At 39.6% G+C, this 22071-nt stretch overlaps 1 protein-coding gene and 1 pseudogene across 2 annotated transcripts in view; both read left to right on the top strand.

Moving 5' to 3' along the window:
- LOC149565277 (uncharacterized) overlaps positions 1-22071 on the top strand; it is a 240966-nt gene that overhangs the window by 66936 nt on the left and 151959 nt on the right. The gene's annotated exons all lie outside the window — the stretch shown is intronic.
- On the top strand, positions 21491-22068 carry LOC149565278 (universal stress protein A-like protein; annotated as a pseudogene).

Raw genomic sequence — 22071 nt, 5'->3', positions numbered from 1 at the left:
GAAATATCAAGGGGCAAAATAAGTATAAGACAAATAAAATAACGAATTATCATATAAAAGGTAAAAGAAGCCACATGTGGTGGAAGTAAAGGATAAAGAGAGAAGATAATACACATCACATTATCTGGTTTGACTAAATATGGCAATCCCCTTACAACTTTCATCTTACTCTAATCAGACTATCAAAGTTAACATGACAAAATCTTTGTGCCATAGCTAACTATCCTCAACCTTAGCAACCAGACAACTTCTAATAGTCATGTTACGGCGGAACAAGGTACCTTTAGTTTGTTTACTAGTAGTAATCAAATCTCCCAATTTACGAAGAATCCTGTACACACCTCTATTGAACTCTAACACATATCCTTTGTTGTTCAATTGTGCAATACTCAACAAATTATATTTTGGACCTTCAACCCAACAGACATAATCATAATTTCTCTTGCTATTTCATGCAATAGACCCTTTACCTTTTACCAAACAAGGTGCATCATTACCTAACCTTACTGATCCTCCCTCACATTCCTGCATTTCGATGAGCTTGCTTCTGTCACCGGTCCTGTGATGAGAACAACGACTGTCAATTATCCAATCTACACTGTGATTTATGTTGGAAACTATTAATGTATAGATTAGTTTTAATTATGAATCTTGTGAATACTTATGTTATTATTATTTGTGTTTAGATATTAAAATATAATCATGCATATATATATATATATGCAGATTCAACTTGCAGATATATTTTAATAAAGTGAACAGAACAATATATAATAATAAAGTGAACTAGATTGATAACCTTGCTGACTTGTGTTAGCAGCTTAATACAATTCAACAGCCTTAACAAAGGGTATCGGGGTGATATTGAGTCACGCCCGATAGATGTGCCTCAATCATGAGTCACGGCTATCGGTCGTGACTCACTGATTGCCCTTCCACATACTTATATTCATACTTCCGCTGATTTTCATAATACACAGTGAACACAGAAATATTTAAGTCTTCATGTGGATATCTTGCAGATCAGCAGATACATCTGAAACATCTCAGTTTTCCATAAGCATCATCCAGTATTATATTATACCTTTATCTTGAGAATTTATTTTGAGTAATATAAGTCATACAGTCTGATAAATTAGCAGAAACTAATGCATTCTCACCAACTCCAGAGGGAACCTCTTTAACTGTAATAAATGCATTTTCTTCTTCATCCTTACAATTAGACTCTTCATCAGTAACACCTTTTTCTAGATAGCATGCCTTCTGTTGTGACCGGGAGTCACCATCGCCCATGCTTGGGACCCTCGTTGTTAAAACTTGCCTCCACCATGGATTCCTTGGTTCTGCAGAGCGCAAGTCAACCGTCCGCAGGGAATGGTCAAATCCTTGACTGCATTAAAACTGCGCCTTCCACACTCCATGGAGTGGGATTTTACGATGGTGGGGAAATATTGTGTAAAGGATAAAATCCTTCGTTCAGCAGAAACCCCGCTCCCGCAAATTTGGGATAGCCGTGGAATGTCTCCCGCGGATAAATAATTCATGATTGCACTAAAACTGCAACGCGCATGTTTCATTGAGTACGCTTTTCACATGATGGGGGGTTTTTTATTTATTTTAACATGGATAAAACCCATAGGAATTTGGAAGTTTCGGAGAAACCATTAAATTTGGAAAACTTGAAATAATTCTAAAATTCAAAAAAAAAAAAAATCACCTGAGTTTCCAAAAATTCGAAAATTGAAAAATGTGAAAAATCGTTAGAATATGGAAAGTATGAAAATCCAAGACGCCCAAAAAATTCCAAAGGAAAGGAAAATGAAGTTTAAAATCCAAAATCTCGCGGAAATTCAAAATTCTTGAGGATGAAAATCCAAAATCTCGCAAAAAATCCGAAAAGTATAAAAAACCATGAAAAGTTGAAATATTTGGAAATTGGAGAAAAATCCCAAATTTGAAAAGAAAATCAATCCAAAAAGCAAAAGAATGGAAAATTCTTCATGAATGGAAAACTTGGATTTAGAAAAAAAGAAAAAAGTGATTTTCTTTCAAAGAGATTTTTTTGGATTTACATGGAGAACTAAATATTAATTTTATTGATATTTAATTTGGTTGTTTAAATAATAATCCAAAAAATAAATATTGGAGAAAAGTTGGAAAGAAGTTTGATTTTTTTCATTAAAACATGGAAATTAATTAAATATTGATTTTAATTGATATTTAATTAATAGAAAATAAAATAAAAATCAAAATGGGATAAAGGAATACTTAGTTTCATCTTGAAGCTAAAAACATCAATAATGGCAACTTTTTGAAACAAACATTAAAAAGCGACAAGTGGCACAAAAGATGGAAACCTTGATGCCCAAGTAAAGAAACTACCTAATTTTAGCCTACAACTTTAAAGACATCTTTTTTGAGGGATGATTTATATAAAAAACCCTCTTATTCATTCCTTCTCACCTAGGAATTTGAAGAGCAAATTGAGAATAAGAGTGAAATTCAAAGAGTTCAGAAAGAAGATTAAGAAGATTTTTGGGGAAATTTCCAAAATTGTTGAGGAGTTTCTAGAAATTTGTGATAGAGGATTTTGAATCCTATCTGGAAGGAACTTTTTTTTAGTGAGTTGTGGAATATTGAGAAGTGAATCTCGAGAGGAGTGTGGAAATTTTGGCAAAAAATCCAAAATCTGTCTTATGGACAAGTTATATTTGTTTCTTATACTTTCTTTGCATAGTCTTATGTGTGGACATTTTCTATTTTGCTTGAAAGGAGAATGGCAGAACCCAGGGGAACAGGAGAAACACATGGACAATTGATAAAGAATGAAAGGAGAGGATTCTATCCTGAATCCAAAATTGTGTCAAAGTGGGCGAAAATCGGAGATACAAGCCTCGGTGGCCTTGATTTGAAAGATTTTAACTGGAGAATGCTCGGATACAATGATCATCACCCAACACACCTAGCCAAAAGGATTGTGAGAAGTGGAATTGTTGCTGCAGCTGGTTTCCCTCCTTTTCAACATCTAGAGTTGATTGTGGAATGTACCAAACACTAGAGTCCTAGGGACAAAACCATCAAGGATTCTGAACGAAATATTCTGGTAGACTTTTCTCTGGCATCCATTTCTGAAGTGTTTGGAATTCCTTCTCACCCAAGGATGGTCACAAAAACACAGGAGCAAGCATTGAGAATCTACACCTCTGGAGTCCATTTCTGTGATGAAATAATCAACAAAAGATGGCTGAAAAAGAATAGATCACATCATTCCAGGATTCCTAAGGAGATAGTATGGTTTGACTTGCAGAGGGAATATAGTGACATGATCATGATGTTGAGTCGTATATTTGGCATGCCTCATTCTTATAGACTTGAATCTTGGATGTGGTATTTTGTTGAGTAGGTGATGGAGCAAGGTGACAGAATAGATTGGGTTGGGCTCATAAGTGATAATTTGAATGAACAGTTGATGAATCTAGAGCATACAAGGAAATTTTACATGAGCTCATGTGTAATCTACATGCTAGCACAGAGAATGAGTTATGAGGGACTACGATGCAAAGGACCGATTGGAAGCAGAACTCAACACCTCAAAGTCCATGAGTGCTACCCGCAATTGCATTTATATTCAAAGGATGATTACATGAGGGTTAACGATATATTTGCCATGCGCATAGTAAGAACACTACAAAAAAGGCTACATATAAGATTGTCAGTGGGTGCGATGAAGTTGGTCAAAGAATATGGCGCTTGGTTCATTCAGTTTCCCACCTTTTCATACATCCGAGTTCAAGGATTCTCCATGGAGCCATACAAACTTCCTAGGTACCTAACGGACAAGATGGTCTTGTTAGAGCTTACTCGACAACTTACAGCCTATGACAAGATTCAAAAAGGGAAGAAGAAGTTGGGATTACAGTTCCCAATTTCCATAGGAGAAGGGAAAACTGAGGTATGCCCATGTCTAAAGGTTGTAGAGAGATCATCAGATGAGCTCCATTTCTTCCGTCTTCTGCTTTATCCAAAAAGGAATGATTTTGATCCTTACAACAAGATCTCATCAATAGGAGGATCAAAGTACCAACACAAGGTTCACCTTGAAGACTTTTGGGAAAATGCGGCAGATGAGAATGAGATTAGAAAGAAGATGCATTCAAGATTACCATTGAACATTATCAGAACATGCAACATATTCAAGGTTCCTGATCAAATGGAGGAGGACCCAAACGTGATGCGAAAGGGATTCAATCCAGAAATGATAACTCAACCATATGATTGGAAGAGGAAAGAAGTTACAGATCTAGAAACTCTTTCAAAGCTAGTCTTAGATTTTATGAGGTGGTGGATTGAGTGTAAGCTTGAAAAATTAGCTGCACCAGCTAATGGATTCACATTTAGGTTGCTTAGGCATAGACCACTTAGGGATGAAAGATCAGGACAAATATCTAAGGGGACTGTTGAGGAAAGAGGAGCTCCATCGGAGGATGTAGGAACCAAGAAAGGGAAAGAGGTACCTCGAGAAAAGCGTCCTAGGATTGAGGAAGTCATCTAGGAACCTCAAAATAAGAAGCAAAAACATGGAAATGCTCCCTCTTCTCCGAGTCACACTCCCAAGTGTTCAAGAGATAGAAACATTTGAAAGGTAGGATACAGGGGCAAGTATAAGGAGATTTGAGTGAGAAGAAAATTTGGATAGGCCAATTTATGATAGACTAAGTATAAATGCTTATGAAAAGTCCATGCAAGAAAGAGGGAGAGATCAAGATATCGCTACAGAGGAAAGTCTTGCTACAATCTTAGAGCGGGAAATGATTAATGATGAAGATGGTCCACTAGAGGAAGAAAATCCAACAGAAGCAATACATCCTCCAAATGTTGAAGCCATAGTTCCTGAGGTTATAGTGGACAGTCCAGGAGGTGAAGAGGAGATTGACATTCGAGCAATCCAAAGGAAAGAGCAATTGGTGATTCCGGGAGACCAAAGTATACCCATTCCGGATTGGTTGAGGCAACGAATTCAGTTGCGTCAACAAAAGGAGGTTGATCTGGCAATTGAATTACAGGAAATTTGGACAGATCAAACTGATCGGAAGAATAAAGGAAAGCAAGAAGATATACTAAATTCATCAGAGGAGAATCAAGATCGAGAATCTTGCAAATTGCGACTCCCACGGTTGACAAAGGCAAAAATTAGATTGCTCCAGATGAATATCATGTTACGGAAATAAATCTTGGTCGAGCCTTTCGAGAGAAAATATTAGAAGAATTTGATGACTCTACACAGGCTTTGAAGGTGGAAAAGGGTACGAAAAACATAAAAGAGAAATTAGGGCCTTATGTCAGTACATCAATAAGTTGCCTCATCTAGTAAGAGAGGAAGGTCCATCATTTGTCCCTCCAACAGGTGTTTCCATTGAAGTGGTAGGTGATATTGACAGAATCAAGCGGACTGCTCAAGGTGCAAAAGTTTGGATCGAAGGAATCCAAGAGCTAGCCTTCAAACATGCACAAGAATTAGTGCAAGTGCACAATAGGGCATTAGCTACACTCTCTAGGATCCAATGCATGGAGGAATCATGGGTGGATGAGCATATTTACCAATAGGAGGTGATTGCCGGCATTCAGAACCTGATGGAGACCCCAAAGCAAGAATTGATCAATGGTCGAGTTATCAGCAAGGGGGATGTCTATGATTTTATTCGATGGTACAGTGCAGTGATCATAGCCAAGGAAATGTTTGAGAGCTTTACTAGGGAATCCAGTCGATGGAAGAAGATTGTTGACAACATCAAGCAAGGAATATCAAACGCAGTTGCATCCTTGTTATCACAGAGATTGGTGGAAGAAGAAATGACAATTGATAATCTAAAAGTCAAGCTAGAGGATTTCTTTCAACTAAATGTCTATGAAAGAGATGATTTTGAGAACTTCTCCATCTTCTCAAATACAATGCACATTACTAAGGACTTACTACCAGATTGGGAAAAGCAGAAAGAGCAATTGCAGTTCTAGAATTCAATCAAGAATCTGTACCAAGTATCAGTACAAAGGAATTGGAAACAATCTTAGATCGATTTCGCTCCTTCAGGCGGGGAAATCAAGGATAGATGCATTTAATGCATAGTAGGTGTTCTTAGGAATCATTTATTACACCCCACTCCTTCCTAAACGAGCATGCATAGTGAGCATTTATTACCCATTATAGTAGTGGATTCCTTGTTGCATTAATGTAGATTCCTTTCCTTTGCCCTAACCCTAATTAGGGCTAATGTGGCACGACCTTGGCCATTGGTTATTGTGATCATCCGGGCCACTTGTTGTAATCGAGGACCTATATAAAGGCCTCATTTGTCATTTGTAAAGGAAGATTTTTAGGAGATTGTTGTTATGAGCTACTGAGATAATAAAGTTTTCATTGGAGTTTGGTGAATACTTGATGTGTCTTAGTGCTTGCTTGTTCTCTTAAATTTCTTCAATTAAATTAAGTTTAGCCTAGTTAATGTGTGGTGATTACAATGAAGAATATGATGGTGTATTGATGAATTCCTTTGGTTCATACTTCTGACATTTTAGTGATTCTAACTCGTCGTGCAAAGTTAGCCTGAACCCCTTTCATGCATATGCTTAACTTATATCATTCGTATACATTGTTATTTATGATGGTGTATGCGGTGATATGAAAATCTTTGGCATAACCCACCAATTCACGCGTAGTTGTAGTATAACTTGGCGAAGCGGAATTCGGTAAATTGAGGAATTTGTCCACTAGAATACTATTTATTGTCATCACTACCCTTAATATTAGAATAGAATTCTTGAACCCTATCTTATTGAATTTCTGCATATTTTGTGAAAACTCCAAAAAAATACTTCATTGCAAAACCTTAAGATAGCTCCCATATCCAGTATGGCTTGAAATGAATCTGAATAAACACGTAAGGCCCCTTGTGATCATCAGCGAATCACATCAACGATCGATCTTATCCACAGTCAAGACCTGACATTAAAGGAATCTTGAAGTCATCGTATGATCTTCTAGCAATCTTAGCATACATGAGACTTTATTCAAGAGAGGATAAGATATTTCGGTATTTTGTTCTACTGTTTGGTGGGTCATAAAACACACATCAACACATTCTTGGTCTTTTCCTTGTATTTCCTTGGCTTATCTTTCCTATTATTGTCAAGACATTTGGAAGCAATATGACCATTCTTTCTACATGAGAAACACTTTAAAGGTAGTTTATCCTAGTACTTACCATTTCCTCTATGCAGTCTCCTAGCAAGCAATGCTTCCATCTTTGCCCATTCCCTTTCTTCAGAGTCTCAGACATAATGGATCAACAATTATTAGAATAATGTGTAATGTAAGAAGAATCATTCGTAATATTCCTCTCTTTCCTTGATGGAGCAAGAGTTGAGGATGACTTAAATGTAGCTTAACCTTAGGCATATTATTATCAAAATTGCTCAACTCAAATGTTGTCAACGTTCCTATCGAAGCATCAAGGATAACAAATCCAGTTGCTAAAGATTGTAATTCTTGAATAGATGAAACCCTAATTGCATACTGAGGTAACAAAGTTCTTAGAATATTGCTTACAACATCTTCTTCTTCAAGTGTTCCACCAACTCCTTTAATAACAACAACCACATCCTTGATCCTTTGACTATACTACTGAATATTCTAATTTTCCATCATCCTCATGTCATCAAACTGTCCTTTTAGACCATCCACCTTAGTCTTCTACACATGTGAATCTCCATCATAGATTGTCTTCAATTTCTCTTACATATCATGAGCAATGTCCAAATCTTCAACATTGATGAATTCTGCATTAGAAAGAGTACTTGTAATGGCTTGAATTGTTGTAGTATGCTCCTATTGTTCTCTCAACTGATTTGCAAAAAAAGGTTCCTCTAGGAAAGTATACCTTGTAACAACATGATTCTAGTACTAATTTCCCATACCTTTGAGATAGAGCTTCATTCTGCCGTAACATGTTGGATGGTTCTCCCTTGTGAATTTCAAACCTTGCTTTTGCATCGTCTTTGGATCTTTGCCTCAAGATGTTAAGCTTCACCACCACAGAGGACCTAGGCTTTGATACAATTTGTTTACCCTAAGTGATCAGATTTTTTGGGGGGTGGGGGGGGGGGGGGGGGTGAATCAGTTTTGAATATAGTTACACCGCTCTAGGAGACGGGGGATGGTGGAACGGGGGGAACAAGTTTTCGGAATGGGGGGATAGAGGGGCCTTAATTTGGGGACGGCAGGGGATAGCGGCGATGTACAGGAGGGGGGGTATATATTTATACATATGGTACTTAAAATGTTAGGTATGAAAATATGTATTGCAATATAAGATATAAAGATGTAAAAGAGTAAATACTTGAATATTGCATTGAATTAGAACATCGGAGATTAAACATAAATAGTCGAATCTGCAAATAGTCAACATCAGGATGTCCCCCATCCTTGGTGGAGGTGGCAGAATCTAGTGGCACCGCTGGGGACAGGGGGATAGAGTCCCCGGTGCGTTGAAGTCTCCGGGAAGTAGGGCAAAAAGGGGGGGGAACATGTCCCCGTGTTACTATGGTTTTCAACTAATTAAACAACTTTTCAACCTCTTAAACCCTTACCACAATAACAACTTAATAATAACAAATGAAAGCATCAAACACAAACGCATCTTCAAGATAATGCAATATTGGCACAAAGATTTGGTCTCATGGAAACCCAACTTGGGTGAAAACCACAGTGGAAATTAGTATCCACAAATTGTGCACTTCTGAAGTATGCCCTGTTAGGAGTATACATAGACACTGTTAGGTGCCACCAAGTTAAGGTATTAACTTCTAGTCTTGTTAGGAGCTTTGCCTTGTCAAGAGTAGCATTGTTTGAGGACTTAGAACACTAATTAAAGTGCCACCCTTTTAAAGGACTTATAATGAAGGACCTGTTAGGATCCACCTAGTTAAGGTATTTTACTGCTGCAATTGTTAGGGAACAGCAGGCAGAATGATCTCTAGAATGTCTCCTTTGCATGATCAGATCCAATGTAGCACACACAAACACTTCACTTCATACTCAACTTCCTTTTGCCTTGATTGCACCTTTACATTCATGGCCACCGCACAATTAACACACTATTCTTTCAACTTTATCAAATATATAATGCTCATCAAACCCTAAAATGTTCCACTACCTTAATCTTGCCTTAACACGTTTCTTTTTGAATTTCAAACATATCGATCGCATACTATGGGCCCAAACACATGTCTCAATGCACAAAACAAATTTCCTCTATTGCATTGTTCCACAATTAACTTTACATTTGAATTCATGAACAACAGTCAAACACGTTTTGACCAAACAAACCCTTCTTGTAGAATCTTCATGATATGTGTCCATCGATCACAGGGATACCAGAGCATCACCTCTAAACATTACTACACATCACCACATCGTGTCCAAATCAACAACATTTATGACAACATCCATATTGGTCACTGATCCTTGATCCACCACTGGTATCTCAAAAGCACTTACACTTTGTCTAGAAACTTCATTTATCACTGCAATACTCCACTGCCAGTGATTCATATGAGTTGCAGACGCAACCACAGTGACGTAGTACCAAGGTGGAGAAATCCCAAAATGAGATGTCTAACCTTGTAGGAAAACAAGATGGAAGCAATAACACAAATTTGAGGGAGATACAAAGCAGATATAAACTTTTATTCAAATAGGTACTCCATACACGTCAGGCTGTAAGGCCTTCCCTGTTACGGCCAATGCAAACAACAACAAAAATCTAATTCAATCCTTTTGTTGGAAGCTATCACCCGCAAGATGCACCTAGCTTGATCCCAATCTTCTTCCTACTACCTAAGATGACAAATCCTAGATTTAAACACCATACCCCCATAGGTCGGCATTTAAGATGTTAAATATCCCTATGCAAATGTGTTAGACCAGTCTGCCTTGAATATCAAACAATTACATCAATAGAAGAAACTTCTAGAAATGATCTAATCAACAAGTTGACCACTCACAAATCCACTTCGAGATCCACACTGAACAACTTCATTGATCGGAGGCTTCTAGTGCAATCTTCAATCGGCAAACTGGTGAAAGCAAACAAAGAAACTGGTGATAAGAAGAATGATCAGTGAACACAAGAACAAGCAACTAGTGAACATATTGAACAGCCAAACTGGTGAGATCTCAACCAATCCAACTGGTGAACATAACTAAATTGAAAGGAAATGCGATCATAAAGGTATGAATTGTACGTCTTTAACAATAGTCAAAGATAGCAACCAAAATCTCTCAAGGATGCACGACTGCTGCAAGATTCTTTCAAATTGGAAAACATGAACAAAATGAAAACAAATTTGGTTGATGCAAGATTACCATGAACCCAAGATGCTTTTGCATCACATAGCATCTAAGGACCATGTTCTACCTTGTCCTGTGGCCGATCCATTTAACTATTCATAGTTTTGATGAAGCAATTAATCACCTATTGCCTGTCACTAAGTGTTCTAACAGTTGCATTGTCTACCTTTATCCAATCATAACTTACTCAAACCTTTAAATTAAGAGTAGTGGTCATACATTTGACTTTCAAAGACACCCCTATGTCTCCCATAGATATAGCAACCACTAAAACTCACAACACCTTATTTATTGCATTTCCTTAGCAACATGCTAGGAACACTAGGTCAATACTTGACATCAATGACAACAATAACTGATCATCATGCCACCAAATCTGTATCAGGACAACTCCAGACATCACCTATCATCACTGCATCAGTAATGCCAACACCAACCTTTGAAAATAATTGATGCTTAGGAATGTGCAAAGTAGGAAGATTAAAATTTATCAATCTCTTAAACAAGTATCTTTACACAAGATGTAGTTAATCATAAATCACATTTAAGAACTTAAACAACTCATTTCAGTTACTCTCCCAGCTTGTCCTTTGTTTTCTCAATCTTCCTAAGAATATTTTTACTAGAGACAACACTATGCCTTACACCACCTTCTTTATCCTGCTCAAGGAACTTTAAAAGCTGCATTGGATAGTGCTATCCTTTTCCAGCTTCCATATTTAGCTTCTAGTCATCACAAAAGCCCACCAACAACATAGGTGATAAGAATCAAGTGGTAATAGAACAAAAGAATTAATAGTTGACAAACCAAGTAGTGTCCATTAACCAAGTTGCTGATGCCAACTCTCTTGACTTATGCTTGTGATGTTTGTGCCTATGGCCTTAACCCTTTAACTTGTTTCTGGACTTTCTTGACTTGATTCTTTGTTTATGCTTCCTCATCTTGTCAGATGTTTCCGAATAACTGTCGCTGCTTGAACTCTCATACCCGCGGCAGCATTTCCGAGGGATTCGATCTGATAATCTATACTGATCCTTTTAATAATATTTCATACTTGAAATTTGAAGCCCAATGGAAGAAGGAAGAATGCAAAGTATTCACCATATACTTTAATATGACAATGCTGGAATCATCTTGTTTGGAGACTTCATCATCTGAATCAGAGCAACCCCACAATAGACATCGTCACTATCACAGAGAAAAAGACAGAGATATTCTCACAAGTCTATGTGCAAGCATAGGGAAGGAAAACTGAAAGTTAGGAAGATTTGTCTTCCTCTTCTTACTCGGGAAGACGTTTATCATTGCAGAAAATATTTAGCTACCTTCTTCTTTGCTCTGATACCATATCATATGGGCATGGACAAATGGTGCTAAACAAATATAAACCAAGATAGTGTGTATTTCTTAATATTCAATCGAATATATTCACACATTTATAGGATTCTTGTATCCTATTTTATTTGAAACTATCCAAACAACTTTTCTAATATACTGGGTTGTTCTAACAACTCACTATTTAACAAACCATAAACCTAACTATAATTATTATGTTCATCTTATGATGTAATATTTCTAACACAAACACCAACCAAATCATGTTATTAATGGCATGAGGGATAGATTCGTTTTTGGTGCAAGATTGTGGGAGGAGGTTCATAGGCTTTGGTCAGCAATTTTTAGCATTTCAAAAGTTCTTGTTAGCTGCTCTTCTTAGCTGGAATTATTGGAGTTGCAGGGTTGTGGGACTCATCTGGTAGGGTATATGGTGAATAAAGGTGGTGTAAATTGATCACAGGGTGGTGTGGTGGGCTTGACAAACCTTAATACTCCTTGCTGTGTGGATTTTGGGGTTGGAATACCTTTGGTGCAAATTAGCTAAGTCACACGGTTTGAGTTTGAGTTTGGCAGCAATAAAACTCAAATTAAATTCGGAAAGGTGAAAAAAAAATAGAAAAAGGCAACTGTGTACAACACAATGGTAAATTGTGAGCCTCTTATCTGGGAGGTCTTGGGTTCAATTCTACTCGAGCTTAACTAATAATAATAATTAATCACAAGAAATAATAGTCAACCTTGGCTTTGGCCTATTATTGATCAAAAAGTAAATAAATTAAAAAAGGGAAAAAGTCAGAAAATAATTTGTTATTAAATTCGCCTTAGATAAATTTGATTTGTACTATAGGTAATAAATTAAATTGTTAAAAATCTAATAGTATTATATAAAATATATATATATATATATATATATATATATATATATATATATTTGATCGGTAAACTGCCAAAGCCTTGTATTTATATTATATGAAATAAGAACTTACAAATTGCTCCATTCAAACGGGCATTGGTAGGAGAGAATGGAGAAAGAAAACCTCCAGTCTAGCCTAGGACCATAGTCCTATAATACACATATTTAAAAGGGGCATTCCCCAATCAACATAAAAACTTAAATCATCAAATTATACAAAGTGCTGAATCTGTTTATAACAGAGAAAGATCCATTGAGAACTTGCAAGGGCCATGTTCCACCCATATGTGCTTAAAGCCCAGTTAGGGAAAATTACATTTACGAGAATCTGCATCAAAAGAAACTGCTAACTTCCAACAAGGGTTTAGTAATTAGGATCATGTGAAAGGGACAAGAAGGAAGGGTTTATACTGACCATTATCCATAAAACTCTTAATAACACGCCTTATAGTAAATGATTATTATTCAGGCCTAGTTTAATTTAATAACTCTTCTGTAGGTGGGAATCTTACAATCCTTTAATCCCATACTCATTATTAAGCGTTAGTGTGTTGAACATTAATAAGTAAGTTTCCTAATCACTACGAAGAATTAACAAGGGGGCATTAAATTCTGTATTCCCATAACTCCGGTCCTCAATCTACAAAGAATGCTAATTACCCTTTGGGATGTAATAAAAATGTAGATTCTCTGCTATGTGTAATAAAAGTTAATTAGATTAAAAGGCTGAAAAGCTCATATCTCATTTGCTGTTAAACAGTTAAAGTGATAGTGGAAGGAAAATACGAAATAGTCACCTTACTATTTATTGGCTAAATTACCAATTTGACAGTTGCTCTACCAAAGTACACTAAGAAGTACGAAACCAGATGGATGAAGGGGAAACGATGACTCGAAAGTCACAGCTCTAAACTCAAAACATGGTCATACAAGTTCTGATGAAAAAGGATTCCTTTAGGATAGTTGGGAAAAGGCCATATGCCTAGCATACATTGTTATTCAATTTGGATTAACCATCTGTGACTTAATACTATATTTGTGAAAGGAGCCATACGTTAATTATATCATCTATATTTACACAGCTAATAGACAATGGGCTTATACTTGAAAATTCTTAAAATAGGGTTCCATCCCTGCCGTTTACAGGCACCATAAAACTCACTCTAAATCCTAGAAGGGATACGATAACCAACAGACTAGACTTTACATTTAAGGAGCATCTTGTAGATTATATTAAATGCATTAATAATTAGGACTAGGGTTTATGTTTACACCAGTTATACATATGTTTTGCTTATTAATTTCTAATTAACTTCTGCCATTATAAATTAGTACCTATTTGATATCAATTCTTAGAGCGAGTTCCTACCAAACCATTCATTAACCAATAAGCAGCAGAAAATTACAGAGTTGTTTCAATGTTTATAGGGATGCCAATATATTACTCAGTATGAAGCCTGATACTTTTTATTTGACCCATGCTAGTGAATCAAGATTGATTATAAAATACAGTTGCAATCAGGAATGAGATTAGTCTAGACGGGAATAGGAGGATCCCCATTGATAGGATCCATTATCTACACCAGTAATGAATTATTTAAGTATCTAAGTGCTAAAAAACTTAAAATATAGATGAGAAATAAGGTAGTATCATAAAAGCTAATATATTTGCATTATGTCCTTAATACTTACATTATAAAACTGGCTCAGAGATCGAAGATTGTCCCATTATATAAATGGCCGCAGAGAGAAAAAGTAGGGAGATAGAGACAACAAAGGACCGAGCCAGTAGACAAAGGGGAAGAAAGACGACAAATGGAATGAAAAAGGGGTAGGAAGCAAAGACCTAAATACAAACAAGCTATAGTAAGGCAGAACCGGGGATAAACCAAAATATTTACTGAGACTAAAAGAGAAGAGGGGAAAGAAGGGTGGAAAAACTACTTAGGAGCGTCCTCCACTTGATCAATCCACTCTACCAGTCTACTTATTATTATTAATTAATATATTTTCACTGTTAGCTCCCTTATTTGCTAATTGATCTGCTATTCTATTACCTTCTCGGAAAATATGTTGAATTTGAATTTCTTTGAAGAGGTCTAGAAGTTCAAGAACTTCTTCCAATTTAGAATTAAAAACCCAGTTTGGGTTCACCCTTTTTCTAATGGCATTTAGGACAATTTGTGAATCTCCTTCAATAGTAAGTTTTGTAATTCTTAGGTTTAGGCAAATTTGGAGACCTTATTCTGCTAGGTTGTTTGTGGTGGAGCCTATAGATTTGGCCCTTTTAGAGATCCAATTGCCAGAATCATTATTAATGATGCATGTCAACCGACTGGATGGTTCCGGCGGTGTTTTTCTAGCCGACGGGTAAATAGTTTGTAGCGGACATAATGTTTGTGGCTGATGGACTCTTTCGGGAAGGTTCGACGGATAGTATTTATATCCCGTGTGGGATCATTGTAAAGCATCTTCATCTATCATTCATCTTATCTTATCAAGCATAATGTAATGTTTCGACATATGCGAATATAATAAAAGGAGTTTTCTGTTCGTGTTCTATGGTCTGTATGCGTTCATTTATTTTACCTGTACGGTAAACATTTGGCGTCGTTGCCTTATGAATTTGGAAGGTGAGAGGAATGAAGATTAATGCCAAATCAGCTTAACAAGGATTGAAATAAGGCCAAGGGAAAAGGTGGAATCCGTACTGCACAAGAACATTTAATTCTGGCACAGCAGGCAGACCGCCGAAGGAGATTCCAGAAGATTGCCGATGGAAACAGGAGTGTGGAGGCATTGTTGGAGGAGACTCGACAACGGGTGGAATTGGTGGAAGGAGCACGGGAGGAGTTTTTGAATTTGTGTTCATCGAGGGAAGAGAATCCAGACAGAAGAGCATCGACTTTCACGGCTCAGAGTGCCGGCGGAGCAAGAGCATGGAGTGAACTCTTCGTCCAGGATATACTTCCGCAGGGGACAATTTCAGAACACCCTTCTTCACCAAGGTTCACAGATGTTGAGTCTGACGGTGTGGGAAAACAGTCCGCCGGTGTTGGAGACTAGTCCGCCGGTGTGGGAGTGCAGACCGCCGGTGTCGGAAACCAGTCCGCCGGTGTGGGAGTGCAAACCGCCGATGTGGGAGTGAAGACCACGTGTTGTAGGACCGAGTACCAGCTGTTTATAGAAACCAATCATGATGGCGGGACCAAAAGAGAAACTACCGAAGTTTGATGGCAATAGTACGGCCGATCCCATTGGACACTGCAAAACATGTGAAACGATCTAGAGGGCAAATGGCATAACTGATGAAGACGACTGGATGAGACAATTTCTGGCAACCCTACGGGGTGTGGCAATTGATTGGTTTACTAATATAGGTCCACAAAAGTTGGACAGTTGGAATAACATCAAAAAGTAGTTTTTGGCCGAATTTCAACTGTTGCGTGACGATAATGAAATTGTTGCAAAAATCTTTAATACCAAGTAGGGGAAGAACGAAACTGTCCATGTGTACGCTAGGAAATTGAAAGATTTGATAAACAAAATGGAAAATAAGCTGGCGGACGGACTTCAGAAAAGGTGGTTCATGGAAGGCCTACGCCCTAACCTGCGGAAGAAAATGAAAATTGTGCCGCTGTCGTCATACACGAAAGCCTATAACAAAGCATTGAATCTCGAAAGTGAGCACAAGACAAAAAAGAAGACTAGTTCCTTTGATTCTGATGACGATGAGCCTTCCGGTGAAGATAGCAGTGACGATGAAGGCAGTAGCAAGAAGGTCCGCGCCCTACAGAAGGATATGATCCGCATGATGAAGGAATTTAAAAACATGCAGAAGGAGCCAAAAAACAGTGAGCTGTTGTGCACGGAGTGCAAGACCGACGGTCATACTAAAGGATCCTGTCCAAAGAATCAATTCTGCGACATTTGTCAAATCATGGGCCATTCGAGAAAGGAGTGCCCCTTTAACATGAAGACTAGAGGATCTCCATAGGTGCTTCTTACATAGGAGGCTTCCCTGTCGGGCAGTAGCGAAAACACGAATACCACCGGTGCTACATTCAGAGGATACAGGAATAATCGGCATGGACAGAACAACAACAACAATAACAATAACAATACAAGCAGAAGCCGGATCCAGTATGATGCAAATGGACGACCGATTGTTCAGTGCCGCGCATGTAACTTGTGGGGGCATTTTGCGCGGGAGTGTCCAACGAGGAATACACCTCAACTATTGTGCCGATGGTGCGGACCCGGTGATCACGACGACTCAAAGTGTCCAAAATCCAGAGTAAACTTGATCACTGTCGGGGCGGATGAGGAAGAAGTTCTAGCAATTACGTAGAAACAAGCAAAAGAATACTCAGACCCCGCCGAAGAAAAGAGGAAATTTGTGGAAGCACGGGCGGAGGTTGAAAAAGTATCCCAAGCAGCAACACCTCCGGATTCCGTCGTCACTTCAACGAGGAATTCCGTAGAACAAAACATAGTACGGAAAATTTTGCAGATGGAGGTACGAGTAAAGGTAAATGATTTGCTTCTCACCATGCCTCAACTCCGATCTGCTCTTTCAAATATTGCGGGAGAATCAAGTCAAGGGAAGGAAAAGTCACAGGGAGAACCAAGTCGACGGAAGGAAACGGAGATTGCTGTAGGCGGAGATCAGATGTTGCTGGCGCTGACATTCGGACGGCACCCCGCAGTCGTCGAGATGGGGATCCTTGGACATGTTCTCACGAACACAATAGTTGATGGATGGTCCGGCGTAAATGTATTGCCAGAAGAAACTTGGAGGAAACTTGGACAGCCGACATTGTGGTCTCCTAGATTTCAGTTGCTGACAGCCGATCAACATGGCATTAAACCATTGGGTATTCTCATGGCACAGCCGGTAACAATTGGCACTCAGCTGTTCCTGATGGATTTCGTGGTGATTCCTTTGAAAAGAAAAGGATACGACGCCATCCTGGGCCGCGGGTGGCTTATCGAAGCAAGAGCCTGACACGACTGGAAGAAGAATACCTTATCACTGGAAAGTAAAGGCCGCCGATTTGTCATTGATCTGCATACCCAAATGGTAGGGGAAGAGGCCCTGTCATCAGATTCTGAGGGAGAGGAGGATGAAAGCAGACAACGGATGGAACTGGATCAAGAAGGCGTCCTCCGATTGGACGGGGGATCAATGGATGACGACTTGGATACCGTGAACGGTCTCTACCACTGGCAAATGGAGGACTATGAATTATTTCATAGTTGCAATGTTCTGTCGATTGAGAACGAATATCCGAAGGAGTTTACTGAAGTAAAGGAGGGGGAGGCACCGTTGGATGTTACACCCGCCCATGCATTCAGTGAAGGGGAGACAATGAAGTATAATGAAGCTACGCTGCAAACAATGAATTTAGGGGACGAGGCAGAGCCAAAGAACATACTAGTCGGAGATAACTGGGATCCAGTACTCAAGGCCGCGGCATTCAATATATTTTTAGAATACAAGGATGTGTTTGCATGGACATACAAGGACCTCAAGGGAGTACCGCCAGAATTGTGTGTGCACCGCATCTCGCTGGTGGAAGGAGCCATACCTGTACAAAAGCGACCCTACAGGATGAACAAGAACTATGCGGCACGGGTTACGGAGGAATTCAACCGAATGTTGGAAGCTGGCATTATCTTCAAAGTGCAGACTAGCGAATGGGTGTTGCCAATAGTCATCTCATTGAAGAAGGATAATACTCAGATCCAGATATGCGTAGATTTCAGATGCCTGAATGCAGCCACGATCAAGGATCCTTTTCCGATTCCATTCATAGACAACATTTTGGAGGAGGTCGCGGGACATGAAATTTACTCCTTTATGGATGGGTTCTCCGGATACAATCAGATTTCTATAGCAGAGGAGGATAAGTTGAAGACAACATTTGTCATCGAAGATGGGGTCTGCGCGTACAACCGGATGCCATTTGGGTTGTGTAACGTGTCGGCCACATTCCAACGGATTATACTGCATATCTTTGATAGGATGTCCGTGGGAAACTTCAAAGCCTTCCTGGATGATTGGTCAATATTTAGCACGGAGGACGGACACCTGGCAGCACTTGGTGAATGCATGGAGAGATGTTGTAGAGCTCGGCTAGCATTGAATCCCAAGTGCAGATTCATGGTTCCACACAGAAGACTGCTCGGACACATTGTCTGTAAGGAAGGGTTCAAGACGGATCCTGACAAGGTGAGAGTCATTCTTGAAATGCAACCATCTACTAATGTGACGGAGGTAAAGTCTTTTCTCAGGCATATAGGTTATTATAGGAGATTTATTAAAATTTTTGCCAAGGTGTCCCACCCGTTAGATAGGTTAACCTGCAAGGAAGAATCATTTAGATGGGATAAAGAGCAGGACGAGGCATTTGATTGGCTAAAGGTACGACTGGCTACGGCACCCATCTTGGCATATCCGGACTGGAATAAAGAGTTTCATGTTCATGTGGATGCCTCCAACTATGGGATCGGCGTGACCCTGGCACAGATAGGTAACCACGGATTGGATCACCCAATATACTTTGCCAGTCGATTGTTATCAAAGGCCGAGCAGAACTACAACACGACTGAAAGAGAAGCGTTGGGAATGGTCTATGTTGTGCAAAAATTTTGTCATTATTTGCTTGCTACGCCGTTTGTGTTCTATGTTGATCACTAAGCCCTGTTGTACATGATTAATAAACCTATCATCCAAGGGAGGATCAGCAGATGGCTACTCCTGTTGCAAGAATTTACTTTCAAAATCATTGTCCGGCCAGGAAAGAAACATGTCAGCGTCGACCACTTGTTGTGGATCAAAACAGGGGAACCAACGGAGGGTGTGAATGATGACTTCCCTGACACGCAGTTGTTTCAGATTGGGGTACTACTGGAATGGTACAGGAGTATCGACGAGTACCTGTCATCAGGACAATTTCCCACTGGGATGCCACCAAGTGAAAGGTGCAAGTTGATAATCAGGAGCCGTACCTTTCAATTGATCAACGGATTATTGTATAAAATGGGGCCAGATCATATTCTTCGGCGATGTGTGTTAGAAGAAGAGGTACTGTAGGTGTTAAAAGAAGCACATGAGGGTCCCGCGGGAGGACACATGGGGCCCGACACCACTACACGGAAGATATTACTCGCAGGTCTTTGGTGGCCGACGGTGTACGACGCGCGAGAATGGGTCGTTGGATGTGACACTTGCCAACGAGCTGGGAAGCCATTGAAGAGAGATTTCATGCCACTTAACCCCTCCCATGCACAGGAACTTTTTGAGCGATGGGGATTAGATTTTATTGGACCACTGAGGGTGAGCAAGACTCGACAGTGCCGGTACATTATTGTTGCACTGGAGTACTTGACCAAGTGGGCGGAGGCACGTGCGTTACTAGATAACTCGGTCGTTAGCACTGCAAAATTTATTTATGAATAGATCATTACCAAGTATGGAATCCCATTGCAATTAACAAGTGATAGGGGAGGACATTTTGTGAATCATGTTATTCGACTGCTTACCACTCAGTTTAAGATTTATCATTCACTGTCGAGTCCGTACTATCCAAGAGCAAACGGACAGGTGGAGGCCACCAATAAAATTTTGGTATACATCATCAACAAATCCTACGCGATTGAAGGTGCAGATTGGGAGGAAAACTTACCCGCCGCCCTGTGGGCTTACCGCATGGCGTACAAAGTGACGACAGGGCACACACCATTTCAGTTAATGTTTGGACAAGAAGCAGTAGTTCCAGCGGAATTCATGATCTTGAGTTTGCGAATAGCGTTGGAAAACAAGCTGGATGACGACGGAAGCTTACAAGAGCGGTTAAACAATTTGAATAAATTGGAGGAGAAGCGATTGCTGGCATAGTGGGTGACGGAAGTGGTAGAGACCAAACGTAAGGTCTGGCATGATAAGCATCTAAAACGTAGCAGGTTCCAACCGGGATAGCTAGTGTTGAAGTACGATGGTCACAATCAAATAAAACCAGGGAAGTTCAAGGTTCGGTGGGTTGGACCATACCAGATCTGGGAGGTTGGCGACAATGGAGCAATCAAACTATCGACGTTGGATGGATAGGAGGTGCTTCAGTCAGTTAACGGATCTAAATTGAAAATATATTGCGCAAGAAGGGTGTCGTCGTCGCCCAGTGCTCACATGAGTCCTCTGTTGTCGTCATTAAACGATCGCGATGCGGCAACACCAAATTGAGGTACCTTGTAAATTTATTTCTAAAAACAAGGAAAAAAAGAAAAAAAAAAGAAAAAGAAAAGAAAAAGAAAAAAAAGATAGCGAAAAAAAAAAAGAATAAAAAGAAGCCAGGGGAGAATGCCCCGCGGACAACTCTCTGCGGGAGATGGCCCGTGGGCACATCTCCGTGGGGGAGGCCCTTGGGCACATCTTTGCGAGACATGGTTCTGCTAGCAGCTTCCCGCGGGAGATTGGTCGTGGCCAATTCCCTGCCCACGGAAGCAGTCGGGGCGGCTGCGAAAAAACAAAAACCGCGTCGTTCTTTTGTTCCATTGGATATGCCGGCATTGCGAACGCTGTTCCTCTCGCAACCACCAGTGAGTTCAGTCGGAAAGAGTTCAATAGGCGAAATCGTCCCATCCAGGTGCTAAATGCGAGATCGCCTTAACCATTCGTGTTGGACATTGTCTTAGATATTGGCGTTCAGGCATGATTTCTGCGGGTAGAACCATTGTTCCGGTGGTGTTCTCTTTCCGCGTGTAAACTTGAAGACTTCACTCGGACAGAATAGAGAAATCACTGATAATTGGTCGCAGGCAGTTGGCAGGTGGTATAGTTGAAATCACTTGGAACGGAGGCGCCCATCATGTAGGCGGATTGGCACTTGGGCGGATCGACTGGCGAGGCCAATTTGGTAGATTCTGTGTTTAGTATTTGAAGAGGCTCATCTCTCAGGTTTGGCTTTTTATGTGGGCAGATTCACTTGTGTCATTTGTAGCATTAGACACATTGAAGATATTTGAAGAGAAGATTAAGAGGACTACGAAGAAGCTTTTTGCTACAGCAGTGGAGAAATGCAATGAAAAACATGTGGTTCCAGAGACAAAGGCAGTGAATGGGGATGCCAAGGATGTACTCTGCAATGCCATCAAGGACTGCAATGCTGATATGCTTGTGTTGGGAAGTCATGGAAACAGACCTATTAAGAGGCTACTTTTGGTAGTGTGAGTGACCATTGTGTTCGGCATGCACATTGCCCTGTTATTGTTGTCAACAAAGCTCAGTATTTGAATTCAGTCTTGTAGCAAGTGATGTTGGTGGTTTCTTTTGCAGTGAGAAGAACCCGCAGTCACGCTTAGGAAGACAGAATATCCATGGGTGTATGTGAACTAATTGAGGGTTTGAAATAA

The sequence above is a fragment of the Cupressus sempervirens genome, chromosome 3 (genome assembly GCF_028749045.1).
Source record: "Cupressus sempervirens isolate cs-2001-9-10 chromosome 3, ASM2874904v1, whole genome shotgun sequence".
NCBI lineage: Eukaryota > Viridiplantae > Streptophyta > Pinopsida > Cupressales > Cupressaceae > Cupressus > Cupressus sempervirens.
Note: the sequence above shows the minus strand (reverse complement) of the source record. Positions and strands in the feature narration are given on the sequence as shown.